Source organism: Vombatus ursinus, unplaced genomic scaffold (assembly GCF_900497805.2).
Source record: "Vombatus ursinus unplaced genomic scaffold, bare-nosed wombat genome assembly UNPS02014830.1, whole genome shotgun sequence".
In the NCBI taxonomy this organism is placed as follows: Eukaryota; Metazoa; Chordata; class Mammalia; order Diprotodontia; family Vombatidae; genus Vombatus; species Vombatus ursinus.
Genome location: NW_020954608.1, coordinates 21508955 through 21533818, shown reverse-complemented (window position 1 = coordinate 21533818; position 24864 = coordinate 21508955). Strand labels below are relative to the sequence as shown.

Here is a 24864-nt window from a genome sequence, read left to right as displayed (position 1 = left end):
TCTTAACTGTAAAATGACAGGATTTAGACTAAATGGCCTCTAAGGTCCCTTCCAGCTATCTATCTATAATCCTATTATATGAGTAGTACATGTATAAGTTGAGCATTTTGTCAGTTTCATCAACTTTGACCTTTCTGTAGCATTTGATACTTGATTAGGAATTTTAAATTCCTAATCCTAAATTTTATATATTCTTAAGACTTTATGCCTAATTCCTTTCTTTCTTCATATTCTATCCCTTGATCTCATCTACTCCTTAGACTTGAAATACCCTCTCTATGTGAAAACTGCCAAATTTGAATTTCTACTTTAAACCTTGGATCCATGCTCCATTTTTTTTCAACTGTTTACTAGACATTTTCATCTGGATAGTCATGTCTCCAAACTTCACTCATCAATATTTATGTCTATACTCCACCCCCAACATAAAAATTTAAAAAGATGACTTGTATATTTTTCCTGGCATCATTATATTTATTAATAGTAATGTCATATTCTTAGTGAACCAGGTCCAAAATTCAGATCATATTTCTCTTCTCCTTTCTCTCTATTCCTTACTATACAATCTAATCAGTTGACATTCTCTCAGTTATATGTAGGCAATAACTTTTCAATTTGCTTTCTTCTTCCCATTGTTAGAGTTCCTAATGCAGTCTTTGATTATTGGAATAGGCTAGGTGAGAGGTAACTTCCTAACTGCTCTCTTTGCTTTCTTTGCTCTGTACTCCTTCACATTCAGTCCATCTTAAACATTTATCTTTATTAAAGTGTTTGGTCATTTCATACTTTTCATTTCCTGCTAATTACAGTCCATGATTTTAGCACAACATTCAAGGTCCTTTATGATCTGACTCCATCTTACTGTTGCAGGCATATTCACTTCTATATTCTCCCACCCATCCTGGATTCCAGTCAAACCAAACTTTGCTATTCTTGGAACATGCCCTATACCAATTCCCCCTGACATAAGTTTTTGTGCTGTTACCCCATCTATAATGTCCTTCTTCCTTCACCTTTTTTCAAAATCCTAGTCATCAATCAAAGTTCAAATCAAATGAATCCTTTTACATTTTGTCTAAAATATAATACTTTGGACCTGTTCTACATACTAATAACATTCTTTCTTGTATTTTGAGTTGTATGCATAGCATATTTCTGTTAGTCAGTTTTAAACTATTCATAAGCAGAGACTGTATCCATATTTGAATCATCATGCCTCTAGCTTTGTATATAATAGGTATTCAATAAATATTTGTTCAATTGAATTGGATAAATAGGGGAGATATATTATTATATCCATTGGTAAAAAGGATGAGAGCTAGTTTGAGATTTTTTTCCACCCTGAAATGATCCCATGAATTTTATGTGTGTGTATATATGTATATGTCTGTGTATATATATATATATATATATATACACACACAGACATATTCATACACATACATATACGTGTATGCATTTGGGTATATATGGTGTGTGTATATATGTACTTGTATATGTGTGTATATATATATACATATATATGTATATATATGTATATATATATACACACATAGATATAGTTTTTTTATTGCTTTACTATGCTTGGATGAATCCACAAAAAAATGTTAAGTTCCACAATTAACAATGGAAGTCACACATAGACATGTGAAACTATTTGAAAAAACCCTGAAATTCTTTTTACAGGGTTGTGCCAATTTCAGGTAAATTTTCTAGATATAAGATGTCAAATCATCTTCAGTAAAGTAAATATGATATTTATGAACACTCCCAAGTCATTTGAAACTATATATAATGTACATTTTTTCTATTTCTTAATCTATTTCTTCATCTATTGGGACTTCAGGAATATTTTCTCCAGCTCTGTTTGATAGGTTGATTATAGTTCTTCTGAAAGCAAGGATACATTTCTGTTCCATAGAACCTAATGGCCCCCCTGCTATTGAGTCAGAGTGCCTCAGATGTTAATGTTGTCCTCTACCAAAGAATTATAGTAATGACTTAGTTTTCCGCTAGATCCACTTGACATCAACATACTTTTTGGTATAATAATAAACAGGCATTTCTCCTTGCCTTTTTCCATGTAGCAGGTATTATTGGTATCATTACTGCCCTGATTGTCAATTTTTTTGTATATTGACATCAAAATTATTTTATAGTTTATTTGAAATCATGATTCTTTTTCTTCTAAAGGACTAGGTCCTTCAAAGAGCATTCCTGCAGCCAAAGTATTTATCATTATTCATGACAAGACTCATTATAGAATTAATGCCATTTGATTGAGATCTTTATTGAAGTTACTGTGCTGTCCAGAAGATATATTAGAGCAATATTTTTTTATTATTATCTATATATCTCTATCTATCTATCTATCTATCTATCTATCTATCTATCTATCTATCTATCATCTCTATTAGAAGATAATGGAAATTAAACCCAAGTGAAAATTAGATTTCAGAGTTGCTAACAATAATTTATCAGAAACATTGAATTGTACTTTCTCATCCTTCTAGTGAATATTGGGTACACTTGAGAAAAATAGACTAATACACCTCTTACTAGAAAGGAATTGCATCTGAACTCTTTCTTCTGTGGAAGAGAAATGATAATCAAACCATCTCAGTAGTCACTGCTTATCTTTGCTTTAATTTTTCATTTTACTGGCAGGTGGGAACATTTTTAAAAAATGGAAAATGCTTTATTTAATAGAAGAATAACACTATAGTGGGGAAAAAGGTTCTCTGATATATGTTTTGACAGAACTTTGATTCGAGATTACATCTCAAAATTCAACAAATATTTGTTGAGTAGCAATTAATTTTACTCTTTAATAACTGAGTATCAGGGGAAGTTTAGCATTGGGTATCAGTGGAGAAAAGGCAGACTATGTAGGCATATAGCCATTTAAATCAAATGTGGAAAAGAAAAGAATTAAAAAAAAAACTACTTGTCACCTCCACTTTCACTATTGCCCACCACTAACCATACCTCTTACTGTAAGTAAGTATGTTTTCCACTACTCTATCATTATCATCTGTTTTCCTTCTAGGACCAAGGAATAGGTCATGTAGCTTGCTTCCTGGTCCATGGAAACAAGTTGGAGAATATATGAACTTCTGAATATGATCTGAGAAGTTCTTCCTTAGTCAAGGGTTGCTGTTTTTGTGACTCTTTGGTCCAAATCTAGGAAGATGGATTCATTTTTTCCCTACTCTCCTGTAATAATTTTGGATAAGAAATCTAGAAGTAATTTTGGTATGCATGTACATTATAAAGAAATCTCAGTGAATCATATTCAAATAAGACCGTCTGCTGTAGTCTCTCAACCCTCTTTTTAGTATGCTCTGTTAGTGAAAGTGTAAATGTGATCATTTACCTTGATATGTTGCCAGCACAAGTGAAATTGCACTTCAAGGTTTAAAATTATCCAGGGCATTGAAACTGCAGTTAATTTAAAATGTACTAGTGGGTTGATGAGTCAGTATAGCTTTGATCATAGGATTTAAAGCTGGAAGAGACCAGAGAGATGAGCATGGGAATATCTGAATATAAAACTATTAAAACCACGACCCATTTTTCAAAAAAAAATTTAATATATCTCTTCTGGAAACAACAGTAAAAAATAAAAGAGGAGACCCTAAATTGTTACCTACATTTAGGGAGATTTTCACTGAGATACTTTGTAGAATAGTTAATGGTTTTATGGTACTTTGTATTAATGAGGCCCCTGGGCTGCTTAAAATCCTTGGCCAATTATAAAATTCTAGCCTTTAATAATTATATAATGTTGATTAAATACTGCAAATGCATTAGTCATAATATATACAGAAAGCATACTGGAATTTCTATTTGAATTAAACATAATACAAAGACATTGAGGGAATGTTAGTTTAGATTTGGATGTCATCCCAAATTTTACAACCAGATCAGTTGGTTTATATTTTTGAACTCATAAACAGAAGTGTGATCTTGTGCTCTCTCTCTCTCTCTCTCTCTCTCTCTCTCTCTCTCTCTCTCTGTCTGTCTGTCTCTCTCACTCTCACTCTCTCTCACTCTCTCTTTCTCAATATTGGCTCTCCCAAACTTATTCAAGTTCTCCTCTTGGAACATTTTTTCACATTTCTTGACAATTTATATTCCTAAATCCATCAGTATGAAGCCAAATTTCATGGAATTCAACAAATTGTTGACTCCCATTTCAGTGGGATATGTTACAAAATAAAGAAGTACTTCATGTATTTATTCTTGTCCTAGAAGATTTATTATGTATGTTCAGACCCATGAAAATTATAAAATTGGACAAGGTTTTATTTATTCTTTGTGTCCTTTTCCAAAATTCTTCTTTACTCTTTCTACTCTCTGGCATTCCAGGAGGACTACTACCTCTGGTGTGAGGGCTGCTCAAACTCTTTTCAGGCCTGCTCACCCACCTTTGGTGTCCACCTTTCACCCAACTCTCACCTGTGACTCCAAAAAGCTGTAGCATGCATAGCAGCCAAACCCTAAAAAACTATCTAGGCACACATCCCAAACCAAGGGGAGGGTAACTGACAGGTAAATTGGGGGAGGTGTCTTCCCTAAGAATGTGAAGACTTCCCCCAGGTGAAATGGGTGGATGAGAACAATGTGTTCCAATCAGCCATGAAGGCAACTGAATCAAGTGCCGTGGGGCACTTAGAGCTTGACCAGACATCTAAGACACCAAGATCAACCACTGCATACTGGGCCATCACCAGTGGTCCTGACTTTTGTCCTGCCTTTGGACTTCAATGACTCTGGAAAAGAGAGTGAGGCTGATGACTTTGTGCAGCTCTGCCTCCCTTAAATCAAATTCACTCATCACTCAAGGCATCACCAGTGATGTCACTGATCCTATTCCAAAGCAAAAGAAGAAGAGACAACTCTACTCCCATCCAGTGAAATTTGATAGCCAGTGCTCCCCATTCTCTTTCCTCCCAGAAGGAAAACATGATTCCATAAACTATATGCTTGATGGTATAAATGACTGTTAAAGTTGGAGGTATTGCCTTTCTCAGATGTACACACCTTTAAAACATGAATAGAGGCTCATGCCAACATGATGCTTCTCTAGTGATGACAGTCTATGCATCTAAAATAGATATCAAAAATATTTTAGGTTCAGGGAACCTTCTTGATGAGTCCATAATTCATAGCTTGTAAGATACCTCTAATCCTCTCTCTTTATAAGACCACCTGTACAATTTATAGGGTGAGAGGAATGGAGTTTTCAAGACATAGCAAACAATAACTTTTCAAGGCATCTACTTCTTAATATGGGCTTAATATAAGCATATGGGTTAAATTCCCACCTGTTTTCACTTTTAGAACCAACTGTTTCTTGTGTGGCTAATTTACCAAGTGAGATATGGAGAGATTTCTTATCAATATAGGAATAACCACAGGGGCACAAAGAGTGAAAGGTTTATAAGCTATTCAGTTAAATTCAGTAACCCTTCATTAATCACTTACTGTGTGCAAGGCACTGTACCAAGGTAATGAGACTAAACAGAATGTCTAGATCATTCTTTATCTTAATACTATGCCTTCCAATTTGCTTCTCCAACTTCTTTTTATTGGTAGTATTTATTCAGTTTTACTGGTAATGCAGCTCTCTTGTGAAAGGATTTATTGGGGGCAAGTCAAGCAATCAGTGAGTATTTATTACTTGCTTCTAGTATGCTATATGATAGAACAAATGCAAATGACAGAGTTTGCCCTCTAACAGTCTATATGAATAAAACCATTGCTAGAGAGGCATATATTAGTGCCACTTATTAGTTGTTTGATCCTGTACAATCAACTTAAGTCCTCTGAGCCTCTGTAAAATTAAGACGGCATCCTTTCCGATTGGTTGAGGTGCCCATGAGGAGGGCTTTAAGCAGCCATGGTGCCCAGCCAAAATGGCATGATTCTGAAGTCCCATTTCCACAAAGACTGGCAAAGACGAGTTGCCACATAGGTTAACCAGTCAGCCAGGAAGATCAGAAGGTGAAAGGCCCATCAAGCAAAAACATGTTGAATTGCTCCCCACCCAGCATCTGGTCCTATCTGGCCCATTGTAAGGTTCCCTACTGTCCGATACCACACCAAAGTATGTGCTGGTAGAGGATTCAGCTTGGAAGAGCTTCAGGTGGCTGGTATCCATAAAAAAGTGGCATGGACCATTGATATCTCTGTGGATCCTCATCGCTGAAATAAGTCTACAGAGTCTCTCCAGTCAAATGTGCAGAAAGAATATCTTTCCAAACTGATCCTCTTCCCAAGGAAACCATCTGCACCCAAGAAGGGAGACAGCTCTGCTGAAGAACTCAAGCTGGCAACCCAGCTTACAGGACCAGTTATGCCCATCAGAATGTCTACAAGAAAGAGAAAGCTCGAGTCATCACTGAAGATGAGAAGAATTTCAAGGCATTTGCTAGTCTTCGATGGCCCGGGCCAATGCCTGTCTCTTTGGAATCTGGGCCAAAGAAGCCAAGGAGGCTGCAGAGCAAGATGTGGAGAAGAAAAAGTAAACAGCCTCTGAGAACTTTCAATAAAATAATACAAAATAAAAACAAATGAAGAGGGCAATGCCAACTCAAAGCATGGTGAGCATAAAAGAAACAATGTGTTGTAGAGTGCTTTGGAGATTTAAAGCACAATATTAATGTCAATTGCTACCTTTTTAAAGCAGAATTTAGAGATCATGGAATTTGGAAGGGACCTCAGGGGCCATCTAGTCCAGTTCCTTCATCTCACGATGAGGGTATTTGGGCGCATTGAAATTTAGTCCTTTGCTTAAAAGCATATAGATCATAGGGTTCAGAGGTAAGATGTGAACTCAAATTCCCGCTGCACACAGTTTATTCTACTGTCCCATAGAACAAATCATTTTATTAAGGGTATTTGGTCTGTAAAGTTTGGATTCAGTTGAAGGGCTGTGCTTGAGGACCTAAAGGGCCACATGTAACCTTGAGGCCTCAGGTTCCCCACCCCTGTTCATGGGGATTAAGATTGGCCTTGGAGACAGGAATACCAATATCCATAAAATCATGGATATTCTAAAACATATCTAACATTAATTTATTTAGGTACCATATGGATTTCTCTTTGGAGTTCAACACTGTTTCTTTAGGCAGGTGTATGATTTCATAAGATAATTTGTTCACAGGTATCTTCAAACTCCAAGAAACTTATGATAATATAATATCTTTTTAAATACAACAATGAAGGAGAAGTGGTGAATTCTTCATTTGTCTAAAAGCTGAGACTAGGTTTATGTTATATTAAATTGTCTGGATAAAAAAGATGAAAAAAAAGATGATCTGAATGTTTATGTATCTTAAGTCATTTATCATTATGGATTAGAAAAAAATTCTGAATTTTTCACATTTCATCCTGATAATTTGGTTTTGTTGGGCTTAAACTGTGTCCCCACATGGATTAAATCATAGATCCATACCAAAAAATAAATAAATAAATAGCTAAAATCACAAAGGGATTCTGCATTTGCTCATTACCATAGTGGGAAATCTTTTTTTTTAAATTGAGGATAATGAAACAACAGGGGATTAGAATTTGATTTTTTTTCAAGTTAAAATGAATTCAACTTTGGTAGATTGAAGGAAATTATAATTCAAATCACATCTGATCATGTTTCATGATTTCTGAACTGATAAGAAGGTAGACTAAATTGACTTTTTTCACAGTTCCTAAGTATGAATAACTATCTGCCATAACCTGTAGGACTGACTACAATATATATCCTTAAAAATAATTGAAAGTGCTTCATAAGACTTATGTAAAATTTTGTGGAAAATCACCAGTCCTATAAATTATCTTTATTCAACAGAATTCATGCTGAATATGTAAAGCAATGTAATTTTCCCCTCTTTTGACAGAGCCAAACTTCTGTTGTTCCCCTTATGCCTATAATCTATCTAAAAAGCATAGGCACAAAGTCACATATTGGGATTCCTAAGGAAATAAAACACAACAGAATGGCAGAATTCATCATTAAACAAATTAATTCATGTCCATTAGGCCCTCTTCTACATGATTTGTGTAGATGGGTAAGGCCATATTTATGCTCTGAGTGTGTGTACATGTGTGCGTGACTGTACTTCGGTGACATGTAAAATAATTTGAAGGCAAGAATTTGGATTCTATTTCCCCCCTTGTTTTTCACTAAATATTTCAATAAGAGTAATATGAAGTATATCCAAACATTCAGAAAACTTCTGTGCTTTGACCAAAGATAAACCTTCAGGCCAATGGGTTATCATAAATTTACTTTGGGAAGCCACCCTCCCAAGATTTGTGCAAAGATTAGAGATATTTGTGCATAAGTTTTGTAGCTAGAGTTTTGTTTTTTTTTTTAAATTTACTTAGTGGGCCTAAGTAATGATTTAATACACAAACTCAGTTAAAAGTAAAAGCAAGTAGAATTTCCAACTTCCTATGAAAGTAGGATTTCTTGGTCTCTGTCATTATAATTTATAGAGATATTTTGGCTTAATGTTGCTCAAGAAAGGGACAATTAAGCTAGTTTCTCATTACTATTCATACTAATATTTAATATAGTACTTTACCATTCATAAAACACTTTATATTCAATATTTAACTTGATCACTGCAGTACTTTTCTGAGGCAGATAGCATAAGTGTATTATTATGCCCTATTTATAAATTAAGAGACTGAGGGTCTGCAAAGTCAATGATTTGTCAAGGTCATAGCACAAGTAAATAATGACTGAGAAGTCATCCCAATTTCCAGATGAAGAATCTGAGACTTAGAACAGACAAATGATTTGCCAAGTATAGCAAGTAAATGATAAATAGAAAGAGTTAGGAAAAAGTATACAATCATAGATACAGCCAGCAAGCCCCAGGATAATGGTCCTTAGGACAAGGCAGGATGAAGAAATTATAATAATCTAAGACCCAAAACATTCAAATCCAGGACCCTTTCTAACCATACCACTCTCCCACTGTCTTTCAATTAATCTCTCCCCTAAGATGACCTAGGCAGTGACTGCAATGGGTAAAATGCTGACCCTGGAGTCAAGAAGCCCTCATTTCAAATTTGGTCTCAGACACTTACTAGATTGTGACCCTGGGCAAGTCACTTACCCTCTGTCTGTTTCAGTTTTCCTTAAATGCAAAATGGGTATAATAATAGTGACTACCTGCCGAGTTGTTTGAAGCATCAGATGAGATACTATTTGCAAAATACAGTATGTGACACACAGTAGGGATTTAATAAATGCTTATTCTCTTTCTCTAATTCACAATCTTTGAATCTTAATCAACAACAAATGAAAATAAAATCTAAATAACTATGAATGAGATTAGGAATAACATTATTTGTAGTCCACTCTGTTTTGTTAGCTGAATTTGAGAGAACTAGATGACTGGTTAACAATTTAACCAAGCAATTCAATAGGCTATTTTAAGAAGTGCCATGTCAGATAACTATTTTGAAATGGAGATGTTATCAATTTAATGTTCTGTGCCTTGCAGGGGGTAAATTCATCATCAATGTATCTTATTCCCTAAGAGATTATCCATTTTCTTAGGAGACAGTACAAAAATCTCAACCGTTAATTTTCAATAATGATATTACTTGCATCTATCCACTTTAGTGTCCTTTTTGTGAAATCCTCTAGGCTTTATTATTTGGCTTGGATCTTGAGAACTCTAATTAGAACAGCTTCCTCTCATGTACTTTCTCCAAGGAATTTTGAATGTATTATTTGAACATCTATCTGCTTTATGCCTAAGGCTGTGTCTTCAGGAGTCTGTGCTTTTATTTTGCCAATTAGAGCCAGCTATTATTAATGTGTCATTTTCTGCAAAATGGACTTGCATCCATGATTCATGTAAATGAAATCTGGAACACTTTTGAACTACATATAATTTGGTCAGTATGATATCTTAAAAACCATAGAAAAAGCTCACCTTCATGAATCATAATTTAAGCTATTTCTGTACATCTTCACAATTTTCTACCAAGTTAATTAGGGTACACCTTATGCTGGTACATATGGAATAAATAATGGACAAGTAGAAACTGTTCAGCTATAAATCTATTTAGAGCAGCTATTGATATCACTCACCTTGAAAGTAGAGCTTGAGTGCTTTTCTCTATAGCTAAAAATTTACCATTTCTCTGTTTTAATAATTCATAGATCCTATTCATAGGAAATATGATGACAAATTCAATTCACATATATCTGGAAGTATTTGAGTAATAGGAATGTTTGATCCCTCTTTATTTTGATAAAACTTGTCTTTAGTTGCCATAAGATGCAAGACACCACACCCCAGCATAGCTTACTCCTATTATCTAGGTGCTATCATGGACAGCTATGCCTCTGGTTGGACATTTGAAATGCAATTTTTTCTATCTCCCTCCTTTTTTTTAACTCTCTCCCTCCCATTTCTCCCCTCACACACATTCTGATTACATCAATCATAGAGATGACTTGGTTGATTTTCCATTATAGCTTTTAAACCCTTATCCCATTCTTCTGTTCTGCTCAGTTGCTAATATATTTATTTCCCTTTATGGATTTCATAAAGAGGTAGTGTTGAATATGATCCTGTGAATCTTTCTCTTCACCATCTCTAGACTAGTTTTCATTTGTTATTAGTTACTCTCTACTCTGCAACTACCCTACCACCACAATATCAGGAAACTTCTATACTTGGAAAATCTCAGTCTAAACCTATTCCCTAGGATCATAGATTGAGAGCTGAAAGTGATCTTAGAGGATATCTAATCCAACTCCCTATTTTAGAGATAGGAAACTGAAGCACAGGGAAATTATGTGATTTTGTCCAAGTTGGCACAGGTAGTATTGAGAGGTATGATTTGAAAGCAGAGCTTCTAATTTGAGAGGCAATGCTCTAAGGCTTATAGCACACTGCTAGTTTCCAAGTTAGCATCTTAGGTAGGGGAAATTGATCAGGATTTCCTCAGTAGGACTTCTTTCATTTCTATACAAACCTGCAAAACTTTGATTAGCTGCAATGCCTAAGTTGATACAGGAGCTGCTCTGAAGTATGGACTCAAGAATCTTAGATTATTTTGGATTTCCTCTTGCTGTCTTGTCCTGAAAACCATTATCCTAACAGTTACTTAGAATGTATTTTAAAAGTCGACTCAATTTACATTAGAAACTCAGGAGTTTAAAAAATATATGTATATGTATATATGGGTATATATATGTTATACATACATATATAATATGTGTGTGTATACATATAATTGCAATTAAAACAAAAATGTGCTTTATTTTTCTAGATTTATGATGTGCTTTTTGTATTTGTGAATATTTTCTTTAAAACATATATCAAACATATTAATATTCTTCAACATTGTAATGAAATTTTAAGAGGGTATTTTAGATTTTCCTTTTTTGACACTTAACATTTGTGACTTGGTATTTAGAATAGGAGTTGAATATCATAAATAGTAACACAATGCCTACAGGCTTACTGGTTATTGAGTAACTTCCTTGCCATTAGTTTTAAGGAAAATGTTCTTTGGGGAGCATTCTTTCATCCATGAAAGAGATGGACTGGAAGACTGGATGTGAGTTTTAGTGCATATTTTTGTGAATATTTGAATAATACAATGACAGAAAGAAAATTTTACATGAATAAGCTCAACAGAAATATATGTATATATGTTCAGATAGACACCTTTTGAAACAGTCAGATAAATCAGTAGCTGCATAGGGATAAATTGCAAAGTGAAATGAAATAAGCATTCAGATTTTTTTTGGTAGTAGACTTAATCGGAACCCTTATTAACTTTAGAAATGGAGTAGTTTTTAAAGAAATGTCATCACATGAGAGGCAAGTGGGTAATACAAGCCTTAGAATAATAATGATTTGAAAGGTTTGGGGGGAGAATTGTGCTGTGAATTAGTGGGAGCAGATGAAACAAGGGTAGGAGGGCTTTTTGCAATTTGAATTGTATTTTTTTAATTTTCAGTTCCAAATTCTCCCCCTATCTCTAGCCTCCCTTCCACCCACTGAGAAGGCAAAAAATATGATATTCCTTATACACATGAAATCATGTAAAACATAGTTCCACATTAGCCATGTTCCAAAAAAGTAAGGAAAATAAAGGGAAAAATATACTTCAATCTGTACTCTGAGAACATTGGTTCTTTGCCTGGAGGTAAATAGCATTTTACGTAGAGTCCTTTAGAATGGTGATTGATCATTGTACTGAGCACAGTTACTGAGTCTTTGATAGTTGATTATATTTACAGTATTGTTATGATCGCATAAATTTCTTTTTTTTTTTGGTTTTGCTCACTTCACTTACATCAGTTCATATAAGTTGTCCCATGTTTTTCTGAATCTATCCCCTTCACAATTTCTTTTTTTTTTTCTATCTACAAGTATTTATTAAACTCCTACAATGTACAATGTGCTACACTAGGCTCTGGGCATGCAAATACAAAGAATGAAATTATCTTACCCAAGATTAGCCAACATTCTAATGAGGGAGACAACATGTGCACATAAAATATATACAGCATAAATATAATCACTAAATACATATTTACACATAAATACACACAAATATATGTAAGTACATAAATATGATTGTAAAAATTCAAAGTAGTACAAGGTAGTTCAGAATGAAGGGTTCTAGCGGTTCGTAACAAATATGCAGCCAAGCAAAAAAAATCCCCATCTTGGTAATGTCCAAAAACTCAGTTTCACTTCTTCAGAAACCGTAGTCTCCCATGATTTACAGGTACAATCAATGGACAAATATTGGTGTTAGAAAGATGGGCCTTTTTTCTGGGAGAAGTTTGGAGGTCATTTAAAAATCTTGCAATTTTCCAGTCAATCTATCCTTCTGTGCTTCACCTGTTCCATTCTAGACCCAGGTTATCCATTTGTAGTCTCCATCTAATATATCAGTGGACAAGGTCTGATGGTTATCTATCCAACTGCATGTTATAGTTTGGATAATAGACAGTCTTCATTTCCCCCCATATGATTACTACAGACAAGAGTCTGTGAAGTGATTACAGATCTCTGCAATATTTTTTGAACTGTAGTGACAGGTATGTGCCTGGCCAAATTTCTTTTTTTTTCTTTTTTTTCTTTTTGTCAATTAATTTATTTACCTTTGGTTTTCAACATCCACTTCCACAAGGTTTCAACATTCACTTCCACAACACAATTTCTTATAGCACTGTAGTATGCCATCACATTAATATACTGTACCTTGTTCAACCATCCCTCAGTTGATGGGTATTCTCTTCATTTCCAATTCTTTGTCACCACAACAAAAGAGTTGCCTACAAATATTGTGCATATGGTTTCTTTTACTCTTTCTTTGAGCTCCTGGGGGCATAGACCTAATATCAGTATTGCTTGGGTCAAAGGGAATGTGGAGTTTTTTAGGCCTTTGGACATAGTGCCAAATTGTTCTGCAGAATAGTTGGACTACTTCACAGGCCTACCAACAGTGCTTAAACATGCCTATTTTTCCACATCCCCTAAGAAGGTTTTTAAGGAAACAAACTTAGAAAAATAGGATCCTAGTTAGGGAGTTGGCACAAATCTTTGCATTCGACTAGCTCATCTAAAATATAGGTAACTTAACCAAGAAAATTTAAAACTCAAAATCCTATGGAAGTGAATGTTGAAAACTAAAAATTAATAAATAAATTGTTTGAAAAATCATCAAAAGTTGTTATAAAAGAAGAGTGGAAAAGGGAATGTTAATAACTAAAGACCCCAAACTTACTTCCCATTGCTACAAACATTTTTGAGAATAACATACATACAAGGGAATAGGCAGACCTTTGTAAAATGATATTCTCCACTATATTATGCCTTTACAGTTACACAACTGGCTTAAAGGTTCAGATAAAGAAAGTGCTCAAGGTAGAATTTTATTCTACTAAATCAAATACCTTTTTATAATCAACAAACAATAAGCACAACACACTCTTACTTTCTCTGAACCTTTAAGCCAGTTGTGTAACTGTAAGGGCATAGAACCAATGAGGGGAACTACGAGAGAGAAAAATCAAAACAAAACAACAAAAGAAAAGGAGAGCAAAAATATGTTTCTATCTGCATTTAGAGTCCATAGTTCTTTCTCTGGATGTGGATAGTTTTTTCCATCATGAGGCTTTTGGAGTTGTTTTAGATCCTTGCACTGCTGAGAAGAGCTAAGTCTATCTAACTCAGTCATCGCACAGTGTGGCTGTTACTGTGTACAATGCTCTGCTGGTTCTGTCACTTCACTTGGTATCAGTCCATACAAGTCTTTCTTCTGAAGTTCACCTGCTCATCATTTCTTATAGTATTCCATTACATTCACTTTTGATAATTTTGATATTTTTTCCTAAACATTTAGTATTTTTATGTATTTTATATATCTTGAAACTCAGTCCCTTAGCAGTATCATAACTATGTCACCTGTAGCATGGATCTCTTCTATAAAACTGGTGTTCACATTATTGTGTTTTTTAATCCTATTTCTGATATATCACATAGTATGTAAACAGATTGCGATGTTCCAGTTTAAATATAGTGGTTATACTGCCATTTTATATAGATAATTGTTTAAAAAAATTTGTAAATCTCTTGCATTTTTGTGTATTTGTTGTCCTCCCTCCACTCTCATCCTTACAAATATTTATCAATTTTGCTTAGATGTTTTACTTACCAAATCATCTGTAAACTTATTTTTTTCTTCCATTGTTCCTTGCTATTTATAGGGTGATACTGATCAAGTCTAAACATGAGGTGCTGCTCTGGCAAACACTAAATAACTTCACAAAAATTAAACTGATTTTATTTTTACAAGAAATTACTAGTTATTATTTGTGAGTATAGCAAATGTCCTTGATTATTATGTCAGGACATTGGTTCATGTATTTTGGAATTATGCTGTAATGCTTCAATAATTCTGTTGTCTCATTGATGTGGGGTATTCCCTCCAGGGTTTTGGATGACAATCCATACTCTTCCTATTATTTGTGACTCTTATCTTCTCCCATAAGTTTGTCCAGTGTCTTTAGGGCTTCCTTTTTGTCTCTTAAGATGATATGGGGAACAGAACCTCAAAAAGGCTATCTGTAGTTCTTTATTCTGATTACTTGACTGGCCTACCGTCTTTCCTGGCCCTGCATTTTAATGGTATTTTTATTTCTCTTGCTTCATATAATTCATTGTCAACATGCAGTACCCTAACTATACCAGCTATACATCTCTCCATTGCTCATTTGTTGACCTACAGTTTTTATTTTATAAGGACAGTGTTCTATAGTCATTTAATTTTTAAAACTATCCCCTAAAATTACTCTTACCTAAAGATTTTTACTGTACTTATCTACAGAATTCCATGTTCAGATGCATTGCTTAAACAATAAAAATACTTTTTTACCTGTAGACAAATAATTATGTTTCCCATATAAATTATTATTAAAATATATTAAAAAAACCTTTAAGAAAGGATAAAAAGAGGTGGCCATATCCTTTTCATGCATATTACTTAATTCAGGTCTATTTCTAGTTCTTTGGATGTAAGCATGAGGAAATATACTAATTATTATGGTTGCTTCATATTTATTTTTTATTAATTTATTTTGATTTATCAATGATCACTTCCATAAGTTTTTGAGTTTTAAATTTTTCTTCCCCTCCCTCCCTCCCTACCTCCCTCTCCAAGATGGTGCACAATCTAATATAGTCTATACATATATATTCTTATTAAACATATTTTCACATTAGTTATGTTGTAAGTAAGAATTAGAATTAATAGGAGGAACCACCAGAAAGAGGAAACAAAACACAACTGAAGAAAAAAAGTAGCAAATAGTATGCTTTGATCTGCATTCAAACTCCATAGTTCTTCCTTTGGGTTTGGATAGCATATTCCATCATGAGACTTTTGGAGATGTCTTAGATCCTTGTATTGCTGAGAGGGGTTAAGTCTATCAAAGTCAGTCATCACTCAATGTGGCTGTTACTGTGTACAATGTTCTCCTGGTTCTACTGACTTCACTCAGCATCAAACCATACAAGTCTTTCCAGGTTTATCTGAAGCCTGCCTGTTCATCATTTCTTATAGCACAATAGTATTCCATTACATTCATATATCACATTCACAATTATGATTACTATCTGTGTCTTTCTCTTCATCCTTTGCCTCCTCCCCCCGTTTATGCTTTTTTTTCTCCTTTCTCCTTTTCCCTCCTCACTAATGTTTTGCTTTTGACCACTGCCTCCCTCAGTCCTACCTCCCTTCTATTAGTGCTCTCCTTTTCTTTCCCCTTTTCCCTCCTACTGCCTATAGAGCATGTTAGATTTCTATATCTAATTGATTATGTTATTCCCTTCTTGAGCCAAATCTGATGAGTAGGGTTCAAACAATGCTCATCTCCCTCCCTTCTTTCCCTCTGCTGTAATAGGTTTTTGTGCCTTTTCCTGTGATGTAATTTACCCTTGTCTGCCTCCTCCTTTCCTTTTCTCTCAGAACATTTTCTTAGTTAGATCAGATTAATTCACTTACTTGGATCCATTTAACCCACTTGATTAGATTTTTTTCATCATTACGTCAAAGTCAATTTATACCCACCCCCTTTATGTATGCCCCTTTAACATGGTGTAATAACAATACAGTTCTCAAGAGTTACAAGTGTCATCTTCTCTTGTAGGGATGTAAAGAGTTTGCCCTTATTAATAACATGTTTCTTTCAGTCCTGTTTACCTTTTTATGTCTCTCTTAAATCTTGTATTTAAAGATCAAATTTTCTGTTGAGCTCTGGTCTTTTTATCAGGACAGTATGGAAGTCTCCTATTTCATTGAATATCCATCTCCTCCCCTGAAAGATCATGCTCATTTTCTCTGGATAGTTGATCCTTGGTTGTAATCCAAGCTCCTTTACCTTACAGAATATCATATTCCACATCTATTTTTTCAATTTTTTGTTTTTGTTTGACTGATTCTTGCTCTTTCATAGTCATTAGCTTCCATCTGCTCAATTCTGATTTTTAACAAATTGTTTTCTTCTATTAGATTTTGTACCTCCTTCCCTATTTGGCCAATTGTATTTTTTAAGGACTTGTTTTCTACCATTAATTTTTGTCCTTCCTTTTCCAAGCTATTGACTCTCTCTTGCATACCTCTCATTTCTTTTCCCATTTTTCTTCTACCTCTCTCATTTGACTTTTAAAATCCTTCTTGAGCTCTTCTAAGAAGGCTTTTTGGGCTTCAGACCAGTTCATATTTCCTTTTGAGGTTCCAGATGTGGTTTGTTGACAATGTTGTCCTCTTCAGAATTTCTGCCTTGATCTTCACTCTTCCCATAATAAGAATCTATCATACATTTCCTTTTGCTCATGGTGTTTGCTTATTTCCTGGCCTTAAAGAGATTGGGCTCTCCTGCTGGGGAGCAGAGGGCACTGACCCAGACTTATTGTGTTGGGGGCCTAGGGCCTGGTCGATGGCTTTATGTGCTGGGGCCTCCAATGTTGGCAGTTGGAAGCTGTGGGATTCTGGCAGATTACCTGGTTTTGGGCTGAAAACAGCAATACTGGAACTCTAGGAGTAGGATTGGGTAGTCTGTGTGACTCTTGGAGATTTCCTGCTCACCCAGGCCTTTCCTTTCTTTTGCTTTCTTCAGCTCTTTTCAGATGGATGTTGTAGGGTATTTGTCCACCTGGGGCCCCTTGGAGCTCTGCTTCCCTTAGTTTTGCTGAGGCACTGGGAGAGCCAATTGCTGTAGAATGCTCAGGCACCTGGTGGTTTTCCAAGCTGGTTTCCACTGGTTCCCCTGCCATCAGTGGGGCATTCGGTGGTCCAGGTGTTGGTGTTTGCCTGCTCCACCACCTGGGCTTCAGGACCTCCTCCTGGTATGCTGAGATGGGGCTTTCCATTAGCTTGCTGGTATGCCTCTCATTCTGTACTGCTCCCCTTCCCCCAGGGTAAGAGGGGCCTTTTCAGTTAATCCCTCAAGCTACCTGAGATACTGGACTACTGAACCCCATCTTTCTTCTGTTTCAGCTGTTTCAGGGTTTTTCCTGGGTGATATTTTCTGGGCTTTCACAGGTTAACAAGGAAGGGTAAGAGAGATTCACCTCTTACTCAGCCATCTTGGCTCCCAGAAGCAGATGGTTGCTTCATATTTAAAGGAGTTATCAAAGCATAAAAGTTCCTTTGTATAGATATATATTATTATTATCTTGTGGAAGGGTCAATTCTCTTTTAGTGCCTATTTTTTAAAAAAACTGAATTAATTTATATTTAGTTTTCAACATTCACTTTCATAAGCATTTGAGTTTTAAATTTTCTCCCCCTTCCTCCCCTCCCCAAGATGGTGTGTGATCTGATAGAGGCTTGACATATACATTCCTATTAAACATACTTCCATGAGTCATGTTGTGAAGAAGAATTAGAACTAATAGGAGGAACCACAAGGAAGAAAGGGGAAAAAATGAGCAAATAGTATTCTTTGATCTATATTCAGGCTCCATAGTTCTTTCTCTGGGGGTGGATAGCATTTTCTATCATGAGACTTGGAGATGTCTTAGATCCTTGCATTCCTGAGAAGACGTAAGTCTATCAAAGTTAGTCATTGCACAATGTGGCTGTTACTGTGTACAGTGTTCTCCATACAAGTCTTTCCAAGTTTTTCAGAAGTCTGTCTTCTCATCATTTCTTATAACACAATAGTATTCCATTACATTCATATACCACAACTTGTTCAGCCATTCCCCAATTGATGGGCATCCCTTCAATTTCCAATTTTTTGCCACCACAGAAAGAACTGCTATAAATATTTTTGTACATATTGGTCCTTTACCCATTTTTATGATCTCTTTCAGATACAGCACTAGAAATGGTATTGCTAGGTCAATTGCTGGGTCAGTTGTCACGTTAGCCAATCTGATAGGTACGATGGGGTATCTCAGAATCATTTTGATTTGTGTTTCTCTAATCAATGGTGATTTAGAGGATTTTTTCATATGACTATTGAGAGCTTTAATTTCTTCATCTGAAAACTGCTTGTTCATATCCTTTGACCATTTATCAATTGTGGATTGATATATTTTTATAAATTTGACCTAGTCCTCTATATTTTTAGAAATGAGACCCTTATCAGAGACACTGTTTGTAAAAATTCTTTCCCAGTTTTCTGCTTCCCTCCTAATCTTGGTTGCATTGGCTTTGTTTATGCAAAAACTTTTCAAATTAATGTAATCAAAATTATCCATTTTGCATTTCGTAATGTTCTTTATCTCTTGTTTAGTCATAAATTCTTCTGTTCTCTGTAAATCTGACAGGTAAACTATTCCTTGCTCTCCCAGTTTGCTTATAGTATCAGCCTTTATATCTAAATTGTGTACCCATTTTGACTTTATTTTGGTATAGGATGTAAGATTTTAGTATGTGCTTAGTTTCTGCCCTACTCTTTTCCAGTTTTCCCAGCAGTTTTTGTCAAATGGTGAGTTCTTATCCCAGAAGCTAGGATCTTTGGGTTTATCAAACAGTAGATTATTGTAGTCATTGACTACTATGTCGTGTACCTAACCTATACCACTGATCAACCACTCTATTTCTTAGTCAGTACCAAGTAGTTTTGATGATTGCTGATTTATAATACAATCTAAGATCTGGTATGGCTAGGCCACCTTCCCTAGTATTTCTTTTTGATAGTTCCTGTGACATTCTGGACTTTTTGTTCTTCCAGATGAATCTTGTTATTGTTTTTCTAGTTTTATAAAATAATTTTGGTAGTTTGGTATGGCACTGAATAAGTAAATTAATTTAGGTAGAATTGTCATTTTTATTATATTAGCTCGGCCTACCCATGAGCAACTGATGTTTTTCCAATTATTTAGATCTGATTTCAGTGCCTAATTTAATCTTAGCAGGACATAGAGAAGATTTTTGTGGCTTCTTGTCTTGTTATGCAGTGATTAATAATGCTTAAACCATTGATAAAGTAATGAGCACTTGGGCCTGCCTTCTCTTGGCAGCCTTGGCTTTATTGTTGACAGATGTGATCATGTATCAATCTTCAGAGCCTGTTGCTTTTGTTATTCATTTTGTAAGTACTCTAAGCCTGATGTTTCTTTATATTTCAGCTTATTTACTTCTGCCTTTATGAGGGAGAGATCACTTTAGCCACAGCCACTTCATGTGATTGAGAACTTGAACAGAATGTAGCTTACCACATATGCACATATGTGAGTGAACATGATATCTACATTTCCTTCCTTCCTTCCTCCCATCCTTATCTTCCTTCCTCCCTTCCTCTCTCCCTCCATCCATCTGCCTATCCATCCAGCCATCTTAATAGCCTTATCTTAACAAAGGTAAATTATACTAGTCTTGGTTTTTAATATTTCTCACTAGCTCAACATTTGTATGATAAATGTTATTCTTTTTGTCTTTTTAATGTGCCTTTTTATAGCAGCAATCGCCATATCTCACCATTTTCAGTTTAGAAGAGTCTTTATGCTATAAAATTCCATATGGCACAAGAGAAATAATGATTATGTTTACAATAAGTAAAATGATTGTAATAATAACATATAATTTTTCTATCTCTAATATATATGCATGTGCATGTAGAGTTACTGTGTGTTTACACAGACACTCACATAGATATATTTTAATTCATCACTTACATAGCTTGGATATAATCTTAAAGCCATCCAAATATTCTTTTTGTTTCTAAATACCTGTGAAACTGTATCCTAAAATGAAAAGAAAGAACTATCTTGGGAGTCAGAAGACCTAGGTCCTGTTCTTGGTTCTGTCACCAACTATCTGTTTGTCCTGAGGCAATTTGTTTTGCCATTATGGGCTTCAATTTCTTTCCATCTGTAAAAGGAGGAGTTGAAATATATACATGCATGCATATACATACATGCATGAATACATTCATGCATACCTGCACACAAACATACACACACACACACACACACACACACACATATATATATATATATGTACACACACATAGTGACCCCCAGTTTTGTTTGTTTCTTTTTCTTTCTTTCTCTTTTTTTCTTTCTTCCTTCCAGACATCCTTTTCCATTCAAAAATGTCACAATTTTTCCTCTTTGGTTATAAGCTTCTCACACCTGATCTTCCCACACTTTGACTATTCCTCCTGCAAGATGTTATCTCTCTACATGTCTACTTTTTCTTTCCCTATCTTATGGTTCTCCCACTACTTTATTTCTTCCTCTAATTCTTATGGCTCCCCAAAACCTTAGGATCTCCAACTTCTGTCTGCCTATTTCTACCTTTGACCTCTCATTTCCTTTCCTGTTCCTTTCTTTTTTCTCTCTCCCTTCTGCCTTCCCTTTCATTTCTCAGACTTTTTTCCCTTTCCTTATAAAACCCATCTTTTTAAAGAGGTTGAATGTAACAATCCTTGCAAAAGGAAAACAAAAATAGATATACAAGTTACTTTACAAGGAACACCCATTGGGTGCTGAGATACAGTGAATCTGGTCTCTAGGTGAATAAATGATGGAACTGGTTGCCCAGGAAGTAATATGAAGGAACACTTAAGTCCCTGCCTGAACTTCAAAAACCTCATATCTTTTCTGGCTCATTTCTGATTGGATTCTTTCTGGTCACCTGTTAGAAATTTAGTACATCAGTTAATAGGTTGGTTAATTTGAGGTGCTCAAACATATGTATGTGTATAAATTGTATGTATGTATGTATATTATATGTACATATCAATCATAACTATATCCTGAATTTATTTCTCTTAGTGGCTTGTTGAAACTGAACTTGTCATGTTTATGACAAATTGCCTTTACTTTACCAAGTAATATGTGGAATATAAGGTGAAAAACCTTATAGCACCATTTTACAGTAAAAATCTCACACATAATAAATGTAAAAACTAGATAAGAATGAATTCTAGAAAAAGTATAAAGCATATAAATAGAAATAATTAAATCTGTGAAATATCATGGAGAAACTATCAGCAGAACTAGAACTTGAGAAGTGGTAAGCATCTCATTTCATATATGAAAAAAAACCCAAAACTGAAGTACAGAAACATTAAGTAACTTGTCTAGAGTAACATAGCCAAAAACTAATAGAACTGGTATCAAAACCTAGGTTTTAATTTACAATCAATCCACTCTTTTTTCCCTATCAAATGAGTAACCTATAGACCACTTAAAATGGCAGCTATATAATGATGGAAATTCATTTCACAGTCATAGTTCATTCAATGAAGCAAAAGATAAATAGATTTCATTAGGAGGTAATGAATCTCATTCAAGTATCCATTTTTTTAATGATTTGAAAGAAACAGTAATTTAAAAAATGGAAGAACCTCAAATGTCAATAAGAACATTCAAGAGAATATTATTTCATTTATATATGTATATTATACATACACATATATGGTATTATATATACATTTACCTGTTTTTATAATTTATAATATGTGCATATAGAATAATTTTAAGAAAGGTACATGATATGTACTTTATTTGTAAGAAACATTGGATAGCCTAAAAAGTCAAAACAGTTATGAAGGCTGACTGTAATTTTATCTTGGTAGAACATCATAACCTATATACCTTTATATCATTACCTTCTAGCCTGAAATGCCTGAATGTCACATGCTGCTATAAATGACACAGAAATACATGTACACAAGCAGAGTTTATTTCTAATTTAAAAGGGTCACTAATGTAGGAAAATGTACTTCAAATGCTCTCAAATGACAATTAAGGAGTTTAATTCTTCTAAAATGTTTATGGTAATTTAATTGTCTAAGATTTATTTTACCAATTCCCCCAAAAAACACATTACCTGCTCTGGTGAAAGCTGTATCTTTATAAAGGAAAATAGGCAAATGAAAAAGGTCTCTTAAGATCTACATTTCATAAATAAGATATATTGATGAGTTGGTAGTCTAACATTTTTCCTTCCATATTTATTTAAAATTTATACGTGTATCCATGTATATAATAATCATAGCTGTACATATTTAAGTAAAGCAGCAAGTTGTGGTAGAAAGAGTACTGAATTAGGAGTTAGGAAGACTTAGTTTCAAAATCCTCCTCTGAGCCTACCTAGAAGCTGTCATGAGCCTGAATGCACTTTTTCTGAAAGAAAATGTTCAAACAATATTATTCATTATTATTACTATTATTTTCTTCATTGTATTTAGAGTGTTAAATCACCAGAAATAAGTAATGTCAGTATGGGTTCACTAGGAACTGAGACTTCTCTCTTTCTCACTCTTTTTTTTTTATTCACATGCAGAATCACAATGGCTTTTTCAGTCACTTTAAACTTCACCCAGTCATACCACTCCTGGTTGAGTTACTTATATTTGTTATGTCTTTCTTGAAAGTGACTATCCAAAAAAGAAACATCACTTTATTTGTAGTTTGCTCTTATGAAAGCCAGCTCAAGAAATGTAGGCCAAAGATGTCCCATTTGTAAGAGGAACCACTGAGGCAAATCTCCAAGCCAATAACCATTTATTAAAAGGACCTGCCCCCTTTTAATGAATAAGACCTCAGATCTTCCTCATGATCTAATATTCCCTCTTCCTCCAGGGCCTTAGTTTTATAGAGCTTGATACCCAGACAATACAGGTGGAGCAGACAAAAAATAAAGAGTATTATTGGTGCATTGACTTTGTCCTTCACCCTCCAAGAGAGTCTACACAAAATACAAAATTCCATTGGTTGACAAATGGGCAGACCTTAATAGACCTATCTTGACCTTTCAGGAGATCCTACCAAGGTTGATGAGCAGGCTTGTGGGCTGGGCTAATGAACGGAAAATCAAAACATCTACATTAGCCATTGGGCCAGTAGAATAGTAGGCCTTAGGCCAGCAACCAGGGTCACTCATTGGTCAAATGCTTATAGCCATTTCTCCATGTTGGGCAATTAGGGGATAATGAAAGGTAGTGGGGCAGTGAAATGGCTGGAGGACTTTCTGTATAATTAAGTCATCTTTGTCGTTCTGAGGAAATTCAGACAAACAGGGTGTAGTGACTTGCTCAGGGTCACACAACTATTAAGTGTCTGAAGCCAGATTTGAATTCAGTAAAATAAATCTTCCTGACTTCAGGCCTGACACTTTATCCACTGTGCCACCTAGCTGCCCTGATGCATACCAATGCATACTGGAACCTTTTCTACAATTTATGGTTTTAGAGAGTTTCATTAAAGTCTGAGAGCTTAGGTGACTTGTTCAAGGTCACCCAGCCAGGATGAGTTAAGCATGACTTGAGCTCAGGTTTCTCTATGCACTATAATATGCTGATGGAGTGAATGATATGTGGAAAAAATAATTTGTTAGACAATACAGGAACATGGATCATCAACTTTTATCCATCCAATCATCATTAGTCATTGAGGCACAATAGTCCATGGGAATATTTTGTCACATTCTCCCATCTAGCAGGACACAACCATTAAAAAAGGAAGTGGTAAATTGGAGCATTTTTCAAAAAATTGCTTGATCAAAATATCCTGAGCCTGAGAAACATTACTCTCTCTGTGTGTTTCACACAACACTTTTTACAATGATTTTGCTATTCTGCTGCCCTAAAACAGGCAAAGCTATCTAATTTTACTTCAACAGTTTTTTTTTTCTTACGTGATACTTCAATAGAAGGGAAAATGATGTACCTTGAGACCTATACCATTTCTCAGAGTAAATACATCAATTTCAAAGATTAAAATTGTTGTCATTGGTTCAGAAAAACAAACTTTTTAATGTTGTTTAATTTTCTTGATCTTGAGGTGTCCAGTTCATCTGGATCACCTTATCTGGGCTTTCTTTTAGATAATTGGCTACTAT

The 24864-nt window shown here is 34.8% G+C and overlaps 1 protein-coding gene and 1 pseudogene across 1 annotated transcript in view; both read left to right on the top strand.

The window, feature by feature from the left end:
• The window catches only part of PCLO (piccolo presynaptic cytomatrix protein), a 539133-nt gene that overhangs the window by 89343 nt on the left and 424926 nt on the right, over positions 1-24864 (top strand). The window lies entirely within an intron of this gene.
• LOC114025300 lies at positions 5906-6575 on the top strand (annotated as a pseudogene).